The 18,947-nt window shown below is 41.1% G+C and overlaps 1 pseudogene across 1 annotated transcript; it reads right to left on the reverse strand.

The window, feature by feature from the left end:
- Positions 1-1,240: 1,240 nt before the first annotated feature.
- On the reverse strand, positions 1,241-17,246 carry LOC146562940 (UDP-glucuronosyltransferase 2A2-like; annotated as a pseudogene). The gene is made up of 6 exons (XR_014894693.1): positions 16,530-17,246; positions 16,226-16,374; positions 15,951-16,082; positions 15,574-15,661; positions 14,756-14,975; positions 1,241-3,119 (listed from the first exon to the last, which is right to left on the reverse strand). The product of XR_014894693.1 is annotated as a UDP-glucuronosyltransferase 2A2-like (transcript).
- Positions 17,247-18,947: the final 1,701 nt, after the last annotated feature.

Genomic DNA, 18,947 nt, shown 5'->3' on the forward strand with positions numbered 1-18,947 from the left:
GCTGTCACCTTTATATAACTCAACACACAGCCATTATTGCCTAAACCCATGGCAACAAAAGTGAGTACACCCCAAATTGTGCCCAATTAGCTATTTTCCTTTCCAGGTTTCATGTGACCTGTTAGTGTTACAATGTCTCAGGTGCAAATGGTGAACATGTGTGTTGAATTTGGTGTTATTGCTCTCACACTCTCTCATACTGGTCACTGGAAGTCTAACATGGCACAACATGGCAAAGACTTCTCTGAGGATCTGAAAAAAAAAGAATTGTTACTCTACATAAAGATGGCCTAGACTATAAGAATATTTCCAACACCCTGAAACTGAGAAGCAGCACAGTGGTCAAGACCATAAGGCAGTTTAAGAGTACAGGTTCCACCCAGAACAAACCTCACCATGGTTAACCAAAGAAGTTGAGTGCACGTGCTCAGCATCATATCTAGAGGTTGCCTTTAGAAAATAGCTGTATGAGTGCTGTCAGCATTGCTGTAGAGGTTGAAGGCATGGAGGGTCAGCCTGTCAGTGTTCAGACCATATGCCACACACTGCATCAAATGGTCATTGTCCGAGAAGGAAGCCTCTTCTAAAGATAATGCACAACAAAGCCTGCAAACAGTTTGCTGAAGAAAAGCAGGCTAAGAGCATGGATTACCGGTACCTGTGATCTGATGAAACCAAGACAAACTTATTTGGTTCAGATGGTGTCAGGGGTGTGTGGCAGAAACCAGGTGAGGAGTACAAAGACAGTGTGGCTTGCCTCCAGTCAAGCATGGTGGTGGGATGCCATTGTTTGGGGCTGCAAGAGTGCTGCTGGCACTGAGGAGCTACAGTTAATTGAGGTAACCATGAATGCCAATGTACTGTGACATACTGAAGCAGAGAATGATTCCCCCCCAAAACAGTGCCCTGTTAAATAAAATGAGGTTAAAGGTACTTGACTGCCCAACCATGTCTACAATCTTAAACCCTATTGAACATCTGTGGGGCATCCTCAAATGGGAGGTGGAGGAGCACAAGGTCTCTAACATCTACCAGCTCCATGATGTCATAATGGAGGAGTGGAAGCGGACTCCAGTTTAGTTCCGGTTTAGACATCAATGGCTCTATGTTGAGTTATTTTGAGCAAATTTATACTGTTATACAAGCTGTACACTGACTACTTTACATTGTGTCAAAGTGTCATATCTTTAGTGTTGTACCCATGAAAACATATAATAAAATTTAAAAAATGAGAGGGGTGTACTCACTTTTGTGAGATACTGTATATAGCCACATTACATTACATCGTGTTCAGGACACCAGGATGTAGTGGTTGCTTTTTCATATTAATTTTTTTTCCTTTTCATATTCTGAACTATCGTCAAAAAAAAATGGAAAATTGAGTTTTAGGACACCGCAGCACTTTAAGTAAAAACTTATTCCTGTACTTTTCAACATGTTCATATCTTTAGTGTTGTACCCACGAAAACATATAATAAAATTTAAAAAATGAGAGGGGTGTACTCACTTTTGTGAGATACTGTATGAAGAGAAAATCTCCGTCCCGGTTTCCCTCCAAGGCACGAGCACCGATAAGCAGAGTTCTGTCCTTTCTTTATTAGATTCCTAATTATTCAAAGTAACACTCAAGTATGCCGTTCAGCTGGGTTAGTTACAGCGCCGGGAGCAGCTTGGGAGAACAAGGAAACACAGACTGCTTCAGGTTGCCTTCCCAAATCAACTCAAAGGTTTATTTAGTACATAACAGCTTATATAGAGGAAAAAAAGGTTCGTGTGTCAGCAAGTTCTCAGTTCAAACCAGTACAGACCAAATAAGGAAACGTCTTCCTGCCTTGTGAGCAAAGAAGTATCCTTTGTGTAGTTTATCAGTTCAGCTACAATTTATGATCATCCCAGCAAAATACACTCCTAGACATAGAATACAGAGTTCTTTCATTAGTGAATTCTGAAACAAACCACCTGGCCTTTAACGAGCCTTTTTCTAAGAGATAAAGAAGGGAGGATGGGAGTAAGGAAGTGGTCTCGTCTCTGTGGTATTTTCGACCTTGGGGTACCAGCCTGTGAGTCTTACACATCAATTCTTGGGTCAGAGAGAAAGAGAAAAACAACTAGTAAATGGGCCTTATTGAGTAACAGTTTTCACTACAAAGTAATATCCTGTAAATGCTACCATGGTATCAAAATATCACAACACTGTATATAGCCACATTACATTACATCGTGTTCAGGACACCAGGATGTAGTGGTTGCTTTTTCATATTAATTTTTTTATCTTTTCATATTCTGAACTATAGTCAAAAAAAAATGGAAAATTGAGTTTTAGGACACCGCAGCACTTTAAGTAAAAACTTATTCCTGTACTTTTCAACATGTTCATACAAAGGAAATGTTTACGAAGTTTTGTCATCCAAATGTATCAGCTTGTATCAACCTCTTTCATAACATGATTTAGTGTTTTTTTGTTTTTCCTCATAATTCATAATAACATAATTTATGTAAAATTTTAATTTGAACCTTTTATATCTATATAACTGTTGATGGCATGGATGTATGCCTAGATTACTAAAAGAGAAACTTGTGTTACTCAGCTAAAGGCATAGAATGAATTTTCTTTTCTTAAAAAAATATACTCAACAGCCAATCAGCATTTGGTTTTTAATGTCAGATTAAATTCAGGTACATTTATGCAAATTAACACACTTGTAATTAGTTAAAGTAATCAATGGTGATACATAAAGAATAAGATGGTGGGAAACTAAACATACATGAAAGAAAATCTCATGTAAGTAACAAATACTGCACTGGTCCCACATCTCTGTTTCTGTTCAGTCTGTTATTTAGCCTTCCTTTTCTTTTTTTCTTTCCTGACACAACACCTGTTCAAACAGAAACTGCAGGTCTTGATGAAGATGAATATGAGAAGTAGAACTATAGTGAGGAAGAAGCCCAGGACATCCAGGCTGTGATACTGGTACCAGGTGAGCTCATGGGCCTGGACCCTCAAGTGCTTGGCCCCTTTATTTCTCAGTGTGAATTCAATCCAGAATACTGCCTCTTCCAGAGCACTCATGGGTCTGTCGTGGTGGATGCTGGACAGCTGCATAGCATTTTCTTTGTACCTGTGAATGTGTATATGAATTAAAAAACATAATCTGAATTGTTACATTTTTATTATTTTTTCCTCTTTATTTATAGAATTTTTACATGTAGCTTGACATATCAGGGCTAATAAAATAAGTACCAAATGATACAAAGATATACCTCATTACAGTTCAGGCAATTACAATTTTTGAGAACTAGCGAACAGCTGATAACCAGTCCTGATCCAAACGTCCAATCCAAAAAAATAAATAAATAAATAAAAAATAGGCAAGGCTTGAGTGTAACACTCAAAACAGGAGAGAGCAGTGCAAAATAAAAAGTCCTGTATAACTGAAGTGTTGTGCAGGTAAAAAACACATGAGTTAAATACGAGGTGGATGTGTTGCCACTGTTACACAGGTCAGGAATGTCGGGGTATATTTTAGATAGTCTAGATCAGTCTTTCTCAAACTGTGGTATGCGTACCACTAGTAGTACTTGGGTTCTCTCTGGTGGTACATGGGAAAGCTCCAATTTTTTTAAGATTAAATAATGTGCCATTGTGGAGGCTCCCGACGTTTTCGGGTTGACTCCCGAGGCTCTTCTGTGAGCCGGAGTGAACCAGAAAACGTCTCTCCAACCGCGAGTCCTGTGTGAAGAGCAGCCTTTCCTTATCGCCAGCGGTCACAGCAACTACAGAGCGCTGGCAGGCTCGTTTCCCTGGGCCTTAAAACTGCAAAGATGGAACGGCACTGATGGTAAAAACACAGCCCTTTTCCGCAGTGCCACAATCCTAGCCACAATCGATGAGTTGGAGAATCCGTGGCGCGGGAGATGCCGTTGGTGAGTCGGGAACTATCACCTGGATGCCGAAGCTCTTGGTAGCCAGGAGAAGGCAACCTGCTTCTTCTGCGAGTGAATGGTAATCCTTTGCGGCCAGCAGTGGGGAGTTGGCGAGGTCACCTCGCAACGGAAACTGTCTGAGAAAGAGGAATCCAACGTCATCCGTTCCTAGCAAGGGCAGCATGCCCTCCATGAGCTTGAGAGCTGTACCATCACCCAGGCCTGAGAGAGGGAGTTTATCAGCAAGCTCTGCATCGGAGAGGGAGTAGCACCACAGCAGCAGTGCCTTGAGAGGGGTGTATTTCCCTTGGGTGGGGGGGATCACCATCATCATCATGGAGGGTCATCACACAGCGGGTGGACAGCGGATCCAGCGAGGCCACCACACGATAGTAATTCATGTTGTCAGCTGAAACGTCATGGAGAGCAAACTGAACTTCGATAAGCATGAACCACAAAGGAGGGTCGTGAAGCTATAATTCCGGCAGCTTAACCGCAACAGCAAAAGATAAAATGTACAGCTCTGCTATCACTTCCAACATAAATGAAGACTGAAAAATAAACAGCAGTGGCGTTTGTAGGGTTACTGAAGTTGGGCTAGCTGGTATATAATTATGTGCTGCACGGTGGCTAGCTGCACAGCTATGTTAGCATAACATAAACTCAGTGAAGCTGGAGTATGATAGCTAACTTTTTACAACTCGATAAAAGTTGACGCGAGAGTTCCTGATGATTAGGAACAAATTTAATCGAATAATGGCTGGATGCTGTAAACAGACCAAACTTCAGTCAGGAGAAAAACTGAGATAATCCATCCACAATCCAAGGTTAGTCATTAATATTCTGCTGCATGGGCTGGGGTGTAGTTACATCGTAAGGTTTTAAAAACTGAGCTTTAAAATGATTAGCAGTAATAAAAACCGAGAGAGGCCGACAGTGATCACTGACTGTTTTTAGGGGCTTGTTCAAAATAAATAGAACAAAATAAAAAGCATTAAAACCGCTTTAATAAATGCAGAGTAGTTTGGACCCAGAAGCAGGATTCATCAGGTAATCACTTAAAGATTGGATATCCCACCTGCTGTGAATGTTTTGATGCAGTACAGTTGTTATATTATCACTCGTCACATCTTGTTTATGAAAGTTAAAATAAATAATATTCATATAAGACATAAAATTGTCTTGTGTAAACTGTATGTAGGTGTTAAATAGGCCTATACTACTGTACTTTAATGTCGGTCATAAGCATGCTACTTTAAGAGCCATATATTTTATGAGGTGGTACCCATTGCAAAAAGTTTAGATCTTGAGAAGTGCAATCTGTACACCGTCTTAAACTGAATAAGAGAGAGTCTTGCACATGAGGACGAGGTATGAATTCTGTCAATTACTTTGTCCCAGTAATCTTTCCCAAACTTAAGGCCCAGGTCCTGTTCCCAACTTTTTTTTTTTTTTTTGGGGGGGGTTCAGTAATTGCCCCATGTCTTAATTAAGGTATTTAATAATAATAATAATGGATTGCATTTATATAGCACTTTTCGGGGCCCTCAAAGCGCTGTACAATTCCACTATTCATTCACTCTCACATTCACACACTGGTGGAGGCAAGCTACAGTTGTAGCCACAGCTGCCCTGGGGCAGACTGACAGAGGCGAGGCTGCCATATCGCGCGATGGGCTCCTCTGGCCATCACCAGTAGGCGGTAGGTGAAGTGTCTTGCCCAAGGACACAACGCCGAGACTGTCATAGCCGGGGCTCGAACCGGCAACCTTCCGGTTACAAGACGAAATGCCAACTCTTTGAGCCACGATCGCCCTTTTTTGTGTTATAAGAGCCTTACTGTGAGACTTCAGCTCAAATAATTCTTCCTACCATTGCTTAGGGGGCTGACTTGGAAACTCTGGCAAGATAGAAGATGCACAGTGTCTTATTTGACAATAGCGGAAGAAATGATACAAGTTATAATAATACAAATTATACAAAGAAGACAGGTCACTAAAGCTTAGAATAGTGTTATGTTTAAAAAAAAAATTAATCCTAAAAACATGTAATACCCATCCCTCGTGGACTCCCATATACACGAGTTCACGAGGGATGGTGGCAATAGGTGGTTGTTACAGATTGGGGCCAGAGCAGAGGCAGAGACTGAATTGAAGTGACACTTTTTTTGGATATATGGCGCCCTCCAGTGATTACTTACCTGATGATCTGAGGAAAACTATAGTGAGAGGGGCAGCCCCATTCCAATGGCAGGTTGGGTTTGTCAGGACAAATGTGTAAATGGCTGGTAGACCCAATTATTTACCATACTCTATTAGTTTTCCTTTTACATGTCTCAGACTGCTTATTTGTCATGGTTGACTGTGTGGCAGGCAGGCAGGAGTGGTGGACCCAATACGCAGGACTCTTGGAGACAGGACTTAAACTGAAAACGCAGCTTTATTGCTGGAAAAACTCCTCAAACTATGAGTCACAAAACTGAACAAAAACTTACAAACAGTGGTGCTGGAGAACTGGAACATGACAAACACACAGCATGGAGAAGGTAAGAGGATGAACAGACGTTAACGACACAACACCGAGTAGGGGAAGACACAGACACTAAATACAAGAGGTGAACGGAGCGAAGAGGAAACAGCTGGGAGACACGGCTGACGCTGATTACACTGACGAGACAGGGAGAGCACAAAGCTGAACGCACTGACATAGGACACAGAACTACAAAATAAAACAGGAAGCACACGACAGAGACACAGACGCAGACTCATAAGCAGGCATACCGAATATAACACATAGAACTCAAACAATAATAATCATCATCAACAAAACACCAGAGAAACAAAACGTTCATTCAAAATAGATCAGAACTCAGAATGCTGGGTCAATACTGACCCAGAACCGTGACATTATTGTGTTGTTTTTGTTGTTTGTTGTTGTTTTGTATCAAAAAATTCAAATAAAGAGATACATTTAAAAAAACAACAACTTTGTGGTACTTGAACTTTTATGCTCATTAGACCTTTATTACGGTGGCCCCGGTGTACAAACTCCAAAAACACTTACAAATTCCAAATATCATGCACAAACTCCAAAACACATGCAAAATCCAAAACACTTACAAAATCCAAAACACATGCAAAATCCAAAACACTTACAAAATCCAAAACACATGCAAAATCCAAAACACATGCAAAATCCAAAACACTTACAAAATCCAAAACACTTACAAACTCCAAAACACTTACAAAATCCAAAACACTTGCAAACTCCAAATCACAATGGAAGTGCTCCTGGACGCTAGGGGCAGTGTTGAGCTCGATTTGCAAAATAAACGGCAAGTTTGTTGGGCTGTATGGGACGGTATAGTCTCCGTCACACTGCCCAGGTTGCCTAGCAACCATGATACTAACCGCTGGAAACGTGTTATACAACTTTGTTTGACAGAAATGAAGGAGAACATATTTTGTTTGTTTGTTTGTTTCTGCAAGAGCTTTGTGTGATTTGATAAGTATCTGAGGCTGAGACCACAGGACAGTAAAACATGATTTTTGGGCTTCATTTCTGTACTGAACAGTCATTTAACATTAGTTAGTAAATAACAATTAGCTAATGATGTTCATGAGACTAAAGTCATATCACTTTGGTAATGTAAATATAATATGGCCAATATTATAGTTATTATATTAATCATTATTAGCTATTACAGCAGTGAACATGAACTCTGTGTCAAATACTGAGCCTCAGTACAGATTCAAGTTGCAGTTATTTATGTCTTATCACCTTAAATCTTCACTCAAAGACAAGTATCTTTGACAGTGCATATATAGGTGTATCATATATGCTTCAGGAAAATCTGCATATATATGCATATATATGCTTCAGGAAAAACTGAACAGGATGGAGGTGGACCCCTGCCTGGTCGCTTGGATCTCCGACTACCTCACCAACAGACCACAGTACGTCAGGCTGAAGGACATCACGTCTGACACAGTGGTCAGCAGCACAGGAGCACCACAGGGAACTGTGCTGTCCCCTCTTCTCTTCACCCTGTACACCTCTGACTTCTGCTACAACTCTGAATTATGCCACATTCAGAAGTTTGCAGACGACACAGCCATCATGGGGTGTATCTGGGATGATCAGGAAGAGGAGTACAGAAGTCTGGTGAGGAACTTTGTCGCATGGAGTCACACAAACCACCTGCAACTCAACACCTCAAAGACTAAGGAACTGGTTGTGGACTTCGGGAGGTCTAGAGCAGGTCCACTGCCGGTTCAGATAGAGGGGGAGGAGGTGGAGGTGGTCAACAAGTACAAGTACCTCGGGCTGTGGGTGGACAATAAACTGGACTGGTCATGCAACACAGAGCACCTGTACAAAAAAGCCCAAAGCCGACTGTACTTCCTCAGGAGGCTGAGGTCTTTTAACATCTGCAGGAAGCTCCTGAGGATGTTTTACCAGTCGGTGGTTGCTGGAGTACTTTTCTATGCTGTGGTGTGCTGGGGGAGCAGCACAGCAAAGAAGGACTCATCCAGGCTGGAAAAACTGATCAGGAGGGCTAGCTCTGTGGTCGGCATGAAGCTGGACACTCTGGTGACAGTGGCAGAGAAAAGGACATTAAAGAAACTGATGGACATTATGGACAATGCCAGGCATCCTCTGCACACGGCCATTAACAACCAGATGAGTCTGTTCAGTGACAGGTTGCTTCTCCCCAAGACAAGAACTAACAGACTTAAAAACTCCTTTGTCCCACACGCCATCAGACTGTTTAACTCCTCTCTGGAGGGGAGAGGGAGGGGAAACAGGAGGACAAAGGAGGGGGGAACAACTAAGCTGTAGTGCCTCTTCACCTCACTGTGCAATACCTTTTGTGCAATACTTTTGTAAATAGTCAACAGTGCAATAGACCTCAATACTTGAAATGTGCAATTCATTCACTTGTATTTTTATTTTTTATTCCTATTTATTCTATTTATCCCCTTCGTATATTTTATTTATATTGTCTCTGTATTTATATATATGTGTGTGTGTATATATATATATATATATATATATATATATATATATATATATATATATATATATATATATATATATATATATATATATATATTGCAGAAGGAAACATTGCAGACATAGAGGACAGTTACAAGTACTTGGGGATCCCGCAGGCGAATGGGAACCATGAAGAGGCTGCTAGAAAGGCTGCAACCACCAAGTACCTGCAGAGGGTCAGGCAAGTCCTGAGGAGTCAGCTGAATGGTAAGAACAAGATCCGGGCCATCAACACGTACGCCCTGCCCGTGATCAGGTACCCTGCTGGGGTAATAGGCTGGCCAAAGGAGGAGATAGAAGCCACTGACATAAAGACAAGAAAGCTCCTTACCATGCATGGAGGGTTTCACCCCAAGTCCAGCACCCTGAGGCTGTACGCTAAGCGGAAGGAAGGGGGCCGGGGACTGGTGAGTGTCAGCACCACAGTCCAGGATGAGACAACGAACATCCAAGAATACATTGGGAAGATGGCCCCAACTGACCGAGTGCTCAGTGAATACCTCAGGCAGCAGAAACCCAAGAAAGAGGAGGGAGACGAGGAACCATCATGGAAGGACAGGCCCCTGCACGGTATGTACCACCGGCAGATAGAGGAGGTGGCTGATATCCAGAAATCCTACCAGTGGCTGGACAAACCTGGACTGAAAGACAGCACAGAGGCACTAATCATGGCAGCACAAGAACAAGCTCTGAGCACAAGATCCATAGAGGCTGGGGTCTATCACACCAGGCAAGACCCCAGGTGCAGGCTGTGTAAAGATGCCCCAGAGACAATCCAGCACATAACAGCAGGGTGCAAGATGCTAGCAGGCAAGGCATACATGGAACGCCATAACCAAGTGGCCGGCATAGTGTACAGGAACATCTGTGCCGAGTATAACCTGGAAGTCCCGAGGTCAAAATGGGAGATGCCCCCAAGGGTGGTGGAGAATGACCGAGCTAAGATCCTGTGGGACTTCCAGATACAGACGGACAAAATGGTGGTGGCTAACCAACCGGACATAGTGGTGGTAGACAAACAGAAGAAGGCGGCCGTAGTGATCGATGTAGCGGTTCCGAATGACAGCAATATCCGGAAGAAGGAACACGAGAAGCTGGAGAAATACCAAGGGCTCAGAGAAGAGCTCGAGAGGATGTGGAGGGTGAAGGTAACGGTGGTCCCCGTGGTAATTGGAGCACTAGGTGCGGTGACTCCCAAGCTAGGCGAGTGGCTCCAGCTGTCACAACGGGACTGAACGGACTCACGCGCAGGCTCTGAGTAGGGAACAATAAAGGTTTTTTATTTACAGAAGCACCAGGTGATCTATTTACACAGTGGGGAAAAGACGGGTTCCAGGAATCCAAACACGAACAGGGGGGGGAAAGACACTTGCAGTCCACACACGCTCCAAAGTCCTCACTCCATCCACGCTCCACGCTCCTCTTCACACTCCACAAGAAACACAAAAGCTCGCTCCAATCCTCACACACTTGATCGCTCAGGTAACACAGGGGCAGGTCCAGGGAAATCTATTCACAGAGAAGCAAAAGGTTACTGTAAGAAGATCGCTAGGGAAACACGAGAACGAACTGAGCTGGGGTTAACACTAACGAGAGTCGGCAACGGTCCAGCGACGAGAAACACAGGGCTGCCGTCTTATAAAGGAGCTGGATCACTCGTAATGAGCCACAGGTGCGTGGGCCAAGGGCAGGAGCCCGCAGGTAAGCTCCGCCCAGGCAGAGGGAGGAGGGAAAGAGGGGAAAGGAGAGAGCAGGAAAAGAATAAAGGAATACAAAACATATGTAGCCGTACTGAGCCGACCGGGTAGGCACAGGGACCCTGACACCAGCAGATCCCGGGAACAACATCGGAGATCTCTGTCCAGAAGAGCGCAGTCCTGGGAACAGCTAAGATACTGCGCAGGACCCTCAAGCTCCCAGGCCTCTGGTAGAGGACCCGAGCTTGAAGGATAAACCGCCCGCAGGGGCGTGCTGGGTGTTTTTTTTTTTTTATAATATTCTGTAACTCTGTAACTTCTGTCGGTGCTGTGCTTTTTTGGAAATCGAATTTCCCAGAGGAACCCACCCGAGGGATTAATAAAGTTCTATCTAATCTAATCTAATCTAATCTAATCTATATAAGAGACAAATGTTGTTCCTTCAGTATGTTGGCATTACTAAATTTGGCTCATTGTTTACATATATTTATAAAAAGAAAATGTACGAGCTGTGAAAACTGTTTCTGATAGAATGAAGAGTAGACTGACATATTAAATATTCCTTTATGGACCATGACCATGTCATAACTGCTTTAAGTCATACAGAATAGATATCAGAGCCTTAAACAGGCTGACTTCTGCTAAATGGGTCAAACTGGGCAGAAAGTATACAAACACATAACATCCTTATAGAATATGATGTAACAATATAGATCAACTTACCTCAGAATATATAAAGCATATAAACAATTACAGCAATATGATGCAACAAACACAGCAGTACTACTAATCCAAAATACTCAAAGCTTCATAGAACTGGAACAAACATTTATTTTTAGCTCCATTCTGCTGCAGATACATACTTTAGGTTTCTGAACATTAAACTTGTTGCTGCCTTTCATGGTGTGTAACTTGAAGGCCCTGAGTACTTTCTCCCACACTGAAAACACTGGAATGATAAAATTATTTGAACATAACCTAATAAGACTGATTTAGGACAGACAATTAGTTATGTTAAACTTTTCTAGCAGTCCTTCACAAACAGGGAACAGTCTGTCTATTATCTCCATCTGTCAGCTGCTGCTGGCTCTTCTTCCTCCTCTTCCTCACACACTGCTGAGTTTGTCCTGGTGGATCATCAGGGGTGCAAAGCCTCACAGATGATGTGCAGCAGTGGGTCCCTCAGTCTGTCCTCACTCTGGACACTTGCAGTTGTCACACATGGAAATCAAATGTGTGATAAGCTGCAGGATTCAAACACAAGTGTAACTTATAACTACATGTTCATACTTTTATTACACAACCAGAGAGAAAGAAAAAGAGAGAGAGTGCAGGACGGACAGATAGGTGACAGTCTCAGGTGTATACACTGCTACAAAACAGCACAAGAGAAGGAGGATTTAGTATTTGTGTTATTACAGTGGTAAACAAGAAGAGTTCCCAGATGGTGCAGTGGACACATGTGTGACTCCTGTGATTAAAGCATCTTTCTTTCAGCTTAACGAGTGAACCGTCAGCTCGTTCAAACACACGTTAAAGTGCGTTTGGCTCGACACCACCGAACAGAGGCAGCAATACAACATAGCTAACATTAACAGTGCAGTGAATCCTGCTTGTGCCGTGATATTCAGGACTACAAACCGAGCAGCATCACTGACTTTCAGCTTGTTGTGTTTGTGGATATATGACTGACTTTAATTATCCATAAAATCATCACATTCTCTGTAAGATTAAAGTCAACTATTGAACAGCGTATATTTTGAAGTAAAGGCTTTAAAACCAAGTTAGTACAAACATCGCTAATGTCACATAACTTTCCCGACATGTGGCCAACAGTAATGTTTTAATGTTCTCCATTATAAAAACATTCGCGAATAAATAAGTGACATAATATTCAGTACTTACTTCTGAAAGTTTACTCTTCGGCCGCTCCGCTTCCGCCGTTTTTTTCGACAAAATTATCCACACCGACTGCCACGCTATGAAGTCTGGGATATGTTGGGCCATGAAGGCTACACCAAAATCCTTAAAATTCAGGGAAATGAAGGACGCATTTGAGGGCCGCATTTTGAGCAGCCTTTGAACTGGGACAGCCTTCGTCGTGTCGCTGTGACGTAATCGGCCTTAAAATGCGGCCTTTAAGGCTGCAGACCCTGAATTGGTATACAGCCCAAATCCGGTCATTGGTACTTCCTGGCTTGTGTAGTTACTAGGTAAAAGAAAGCTCAACACTGCCCCTAGCGTCCTGGAGCATTTCCGTTGTGTTTTGGAATTTGCATGTGTTTTGGATTTTGTATGTTTTGGAGTTTGCATGTGTTTTGGAGTTTGCATGTGTTTTGGAGTTTGCATGTGTTTTGGATTTTGTTAGTGTTTTGGATTTTGTAAGTGTTTTGGATTTTGTACGTGTTTTGGATTTTGTACGTGTTTTGGATTTTGTAAGTGTTTTGGATTTTGTACGTGCTTTGTCTCTAGGGGCCACCGTACTTTATGATATGCTGTAAATCTGTCTTTTGAATTCTCCTATGAAGCAGAAAAACAATCGTTTGTACATAAAATATAGAAGTTGGCACTGTGACATCAACCACTGATTAGTGAAATCTTGTTTTGAAGTGTGAACCTGAGCATGGCCCTGAGAACCCAAGGGCATGTACATTCAGTGACTTGTGATTACTGTCTTTATCATCTTTCTATGTAAAGCTCTCAATTTCAGGCTCTGTGTGCGCTCACACAAAAAGAGGTGTTTTATGGGACATGTGACTCTGCTTCTGTATGAAATGATCCCTTTCATTGCCACCTAGTCCAGTCAGAGATGCTATCAGATGATGATAAAATTCTTAAAATTAATCTCTAAAGAACATAAAACTGCAAGAATAAACAGTTAAATGAGGCGAGAGATTAATGGTACAGAAAATCATTAATCTTGAAATTTATTGTAAAGAGCCCTCAACTCCAGTTAATAATTTAATCACTTTGTGCAGTCTCGGTGCTGCTGTTTATTTCTAAGGAGATGGCTGCACGTTAGAGCTTAAACTCCAAACGTTAAATGTCATGGTCTCAAAGCCTAATAAGAGACATGGAAATAACTTTAGTTTGTTGCAGATTTAAGTGAAACGAATTTGATTGTGTGAATGGGTATTCTTGGTGTGTGTTCTACTATTCCATCACTGTAAAAGAGGTTTAACAGCAAATTAAAACAAAGTACAAAAGGGTTGCTAAAACTTTTTAACACGACCAGCGTATAAGTACCCTGCACTTATGTGCAATTTGCAGGCAACAATTTAGGTTTTTGCAAGAAACAATAAAACAAGTACAATGGAAATATCCTGTGCTTTCTGGGGCATGGGTTGTGTTATGGTGTAACTAAAAAATGTTGCACAAAAAATTGCACTTAATTACAGGGTACTTGTAGTCTAACAATGTAATTATTTTATTATTTCCTGCAAAAACCTGACTTGGTACAAAACATTACATGTAATTAAAGGCTACTTGTGCCTTAGTTGTGGGTGCTACATTCATTGTAATTGTTTCATTGTTTCGCTGGTGACTCCATAATATGGTTTGCATTCCAGAAAGTACAGGGTACTTACAGTGTACTTCTTTCATTATATCCTGCAAAAACCTGACTTGACACAAAATGCACGTAAGTACAGCGTACTTGCACCATATTTGTAGTTTGTGTTATAAAGTGTTGCCAGAACATTTAAACCTTTTTTTGTCTTGCTAAATTAATACATGCACATTCCAGTGACAATAAAGGGCTCAGTGGTTTTAGTAAGGTACAGCATAACAACTTACATTTATGAAAAAAACAAAAAGCCTCGCAAAGGCTCTGTAAAGCACCCCAAAACATGCTGCAAATCAATTAAAAAAAATAAATAAACGAATGAGAAACCAAGACCAGATTGTGTTCAGTGTAGGTTGATCACTGTGACTTGAAATTGCAAATAATTCTGGTTTAAGGTATGTTATGCTTGGCCTTCATACTTTTCATACTCTTGAGCCCACACTCATCTTTGCTATAAAATCTATACTTTCAAATCCTAATCCAAAGTATACAGATAGTTCAAAGAACTCACGATTTGTAGTTGATGACTGTGTTGATTGCGTCTCTAAGACCTTCAGACGTCATGAAGTTCAAGTTGAGAATAACTGCAGCTCCTTTTTCTTTCATATGGACCATGTTGTCTGGCTGGTCAGCAAACATGGGGATGCCCACAATGGGAACGCCATGGTAGATGGCTTCATAAATCCCGTTTGTGCCTCCATGGGTGATGAAAGCTCTAGCTTTAGGGTGACCTAAGACATGTCAAATAACCATGAAACATCTGGAGTAAGTTTTTCACACTTGGACAGCAAAAAGGTTTCACTAAACCTGGACAAGTACTTAGCTTTAGTTTTAAGGTGACATAAGACATGCCAAATAACCATTAAACAAACCATTAAACATTTAATTACTTATTACACACTTGGACTACTTGGGAATGTCAATATATGTGAAGAAGTGATTTAAGTTGAAATTTAACTTGCATGTCCAGACATCTGTTAAAGTGGAACAGCTTTGAGAAAATGAACTAAACAAAGTAGTTTAGCGCAGCGTGCAACTTGTAATCATGATTTCATCTGTGAGAAAATCATATTTCATTCAGTTCTCCTTGTTTTTAATATAACAAATGCTCACAGCCTCCAATAAAACATTTAGTGTTGAATGTGGCAAAATAAGCTCTAGGCTTTTAAAAACTTTTGTAGAAAAAATTATGTTCAGTGTGCAGTGAAAATTTGCCATCGTTGTGGAATCTGTTTTCACTAAGATAAGTTTTGATGGAATCAATGTTTCTATACTGCCCATCATCTATTGATCCGTTATTCATCTGTGATTGGTACCCACATTACTTACCCAGGAGGTCATTCTGAGGGATCCAGTCATATATTTTAGTGTTGCCACCCAAAGTTTCTGGCTTTTCTCCTCTATATCTCCACAGCACCTATAAACAGTAAGATATTTGCTAACATGATTGGGCGGGTTTTGTATGCTAGTTTTATATTGTAATGCAATTTTTCAAGACTTGAAGGGTAGGGGACATCTCAAGACTTGTCATTAGAAATCATCAGACAAACAACAGACAAACAGACAAAATCTGACTTTTCGCAGGAAAAACTGAGTGATGTAAAATTTGAGATGGTAGAAATGGTAGTTTTGGTAGTCCTAGTAGTCTAAGGTGACCATATTTTGATTTCCAAAAAAGAGGACACTTGTCCTTAAAGAAAACTTAACTTTTGTGGGATCTGAGCGAGGCCTGAAGCTATCATGTTTGCCTTCTCCTTGGTGACGTTGTTGATCATGGATCCTAAAGTGAAGATCACAATGCCATCATCTCCAGAACTCTGCACAAATTCCTCCAGATCCTGTAACAAGTCGAATATTATCCCACTACCAACAGCCAGCTGTTTTTGCATTTTTTTTCAACATTTTGATGGCTTCACTGCTCCTGGCAGGAATATTCTGTGATGTAATGATTAATCAGATTGTAATAGTTGAGTGTCCTTACCTCTGGTAAAGGTTTAGCAGGTCTGCAGTGGATCCCACCAACATATTTGAAGTTGGGGAGGAAAGGACGAGGGAATTCAAAATCCCAGTAGGTTCGGATTAACCAGATGTCTGCTTTACTCATCAACTCACAGGCACTGGTGGGAGTTCCTGTTGCAATGCATAAGTAAAGGACATATCACCAATAGTTCATACAAGGCATATTTTCTTAATCAGATCTGATGGGATATTTAAAAAACTGCGTTTAAATCTTTAGCAAGTTTTAAATAGTTTTATAAATCAGTGCTTTACGCCTATTTGCTCACCTTTGACATCAGAGTAATATCTGTCTAATACGTTCCAAAAAGTGTGATCAATCATGATGTCTTGGAGAGTGTAGAAGAGAAAGTTCCACACTCTCTCTGAGAAGTCCATCTTATCTGTGAGTTTGCTCATAGCACCGGGAACAAAGGATGGTGGAGCAGGCATCTGACCACAATGCCTCTCCCAGTTATTAGCTAAGGAGAAGCGCAAGGAGAAGACGAGTGGGATCCCCAAAATATCTGCTACTAAGTCACTGCCAGGGTAGAGGGGGTCAGCCAAGAGAAGGTCGTACTTTCCTTCTTTCAATTTCTTCATGGCGGCTTCTGATTTCACCACACCGTCCAAATACTGGATAGAAAACTGCAGATCAGTTTTCATTATGTCAATGAATCTGATGTAGAGCTCCAAGTAGTTCATATAATCAATCTCGTATATGGAGAATCGGAGGAACTCTTCTAGAAACTCTTCCATAGCCTCCAATGAGAAAGAGACGTTGAAGGGCTCATAGTGAAAGCGGGAAGGTTCATTGGTGTTCATGTACATTGACGAGCTCGGGGTCAGTACAGTCACCTGGTGTCCCCTGTCAACCAGCGTCTCCAGAACAGGCTTCATGTTTATCCAGTGGCTGCCTTCGGTGTACACACCAAAATATTTCCTCCATTTGCACACGATGTTGCACAAAGTACCAGCAGGATGCAGGCAGAGAGACGCAGATCCATGGTGTCTGAATGTCAGCAGGAAAACTACCCGTGGTCTGATTCTTTGGTGAAAGTATATCAGGAAAGATAATTATTAACTCAATAAATCTGAACTCTGACTCATATCTGTCTGTGCTATCACAATGGGTTAAAAGGTAGTCACAGTAAAGTTGACTGTACTGAGAAACAAGACTGATTTCTAACCTAGTACCCTAGGGTGGCTGCGGATGACCCAGGTCTTTCTCTGTCTGCCTCTGGTTCCGGGAGGCATTATTAATTAAGTATAATATTAAGTATATCTTGTGACACATGCACAACACAGCAGGATTGTTGATGTGTGTAGGATTGCTGTATGACACTTCAGCTCACCTCATTATATACTCTACCTTTAACTCTTGTGCCCATGGGCTTTATGTCAGAACTTGTTGGTGTGGAAAAAGATGTCTGAAGTTTGATTTTTGTTTTAATCAGTTTGCAATGAAAACATATGTTTACCTTTGTAGTTTTAAACCATTCATGGTTTGGAGTTATCCAGAGTAACGGTCAACTCGAGTCAGCTAATTCTATATGACACCTTGGATTAAACCTGAAAATGATGTCATTGACTATAGCACCAGGTAATGTGATAATATACCCCTCATCTTTCTCTGTGCACTACATAAACTATACCAACTCGCTCTGTCACTACAGAAGTGTGGCAGAAGTCTGAAAATCTTTCTGTCTATTGAAAATTTGGTCAACACCAAGTGCAAGGTTTAGTCAGTATTTCAAAGATGGTAAGGTTTTGCTTTATAACGCATATTATGCAGCTCTGCTTAGAACCCGTGTGACAACTTACTTGGCCAGATTTTCAGGTGTTAGTGAGGAGGGTGTGAAGGGTCACCATGGTTCTCTAAGAGATGTCCAGGAGATGCTGTTGGGCTTCAGAAATGCTGACACGATTCTAATTGGACACTGCCTGGAAAAAGACCTCTGTTTACTCAAGGTGACTTCTTCACTTCCTTTTTTAAAAATGTATTCTTTTTTCTTTTTAAGTTTTTCACAGCTTATTTCACATCTTCCAGTTGCAGTCCTCAGTAGACTTTAATGTGCAAATAATTAACACAAAATCATCTGGATGTCTGTTTTGAACCAGAACCATGGAAGGCGTTTGTAAAATAAAGTACAAAACATCTGATTGGTTGTGAACATACCATTTGGGACCTTTTTGTTTTTTGTTACACTTATTTTTTTAAATGTTATGTTTTCTATTTATCATATACTCAAAGTATTCAACAGGATTCGCCTAGAAATTTTGCAGCTTATACAAGTTCACGGCAACGGGTATTGAATCCCAATAATCAGACCCCTATGAGCAGCACATGGGGACTGCAAGGACTTCCTTTGTCTTTTTAGATTAATCAATGAAAGATTTTTAAAACACGCATTTTTACCCCAGTGCCCTCAGCATTAAGGTCAGAGGTCAGCTGTTGTGAAAATACAAAAATGTTAGCTATACAAACTTCTGAGGCATGCGATTTGATGAGATACTATACACCACTGTGTCTTCTTAAAAAACTACCAGTTTTAGAACACCCCAATTATTCCAGTTTTCTATTGAAAATCATGCTGTTTAATGTCACATTGCAGTCTGAAATGAAAGCATAGTAGAAACAAACAATTGAAGTCAAAAAAGAGATCAAGGGAAACCTTTCTTCCTTTTTTTTTTAACCTTTGGCAGTT

This window comes from Mchenga conophoros, linkage group LG12 (genome assembly GCF_057382185.1).
Source record: "Mchenga conophoros isolate Kocher_MC1m ecotype Shallow Benthic linkage group LG12, M_conophoros_male_GT1.1, whole genome shotgun sequence".
Lineage (NCBI taxonomy): Eukaryota > Metazoa > Chordata > Actinopteri > Cichliformes > Cichlidae > Mchenga > Mchenga conophoros.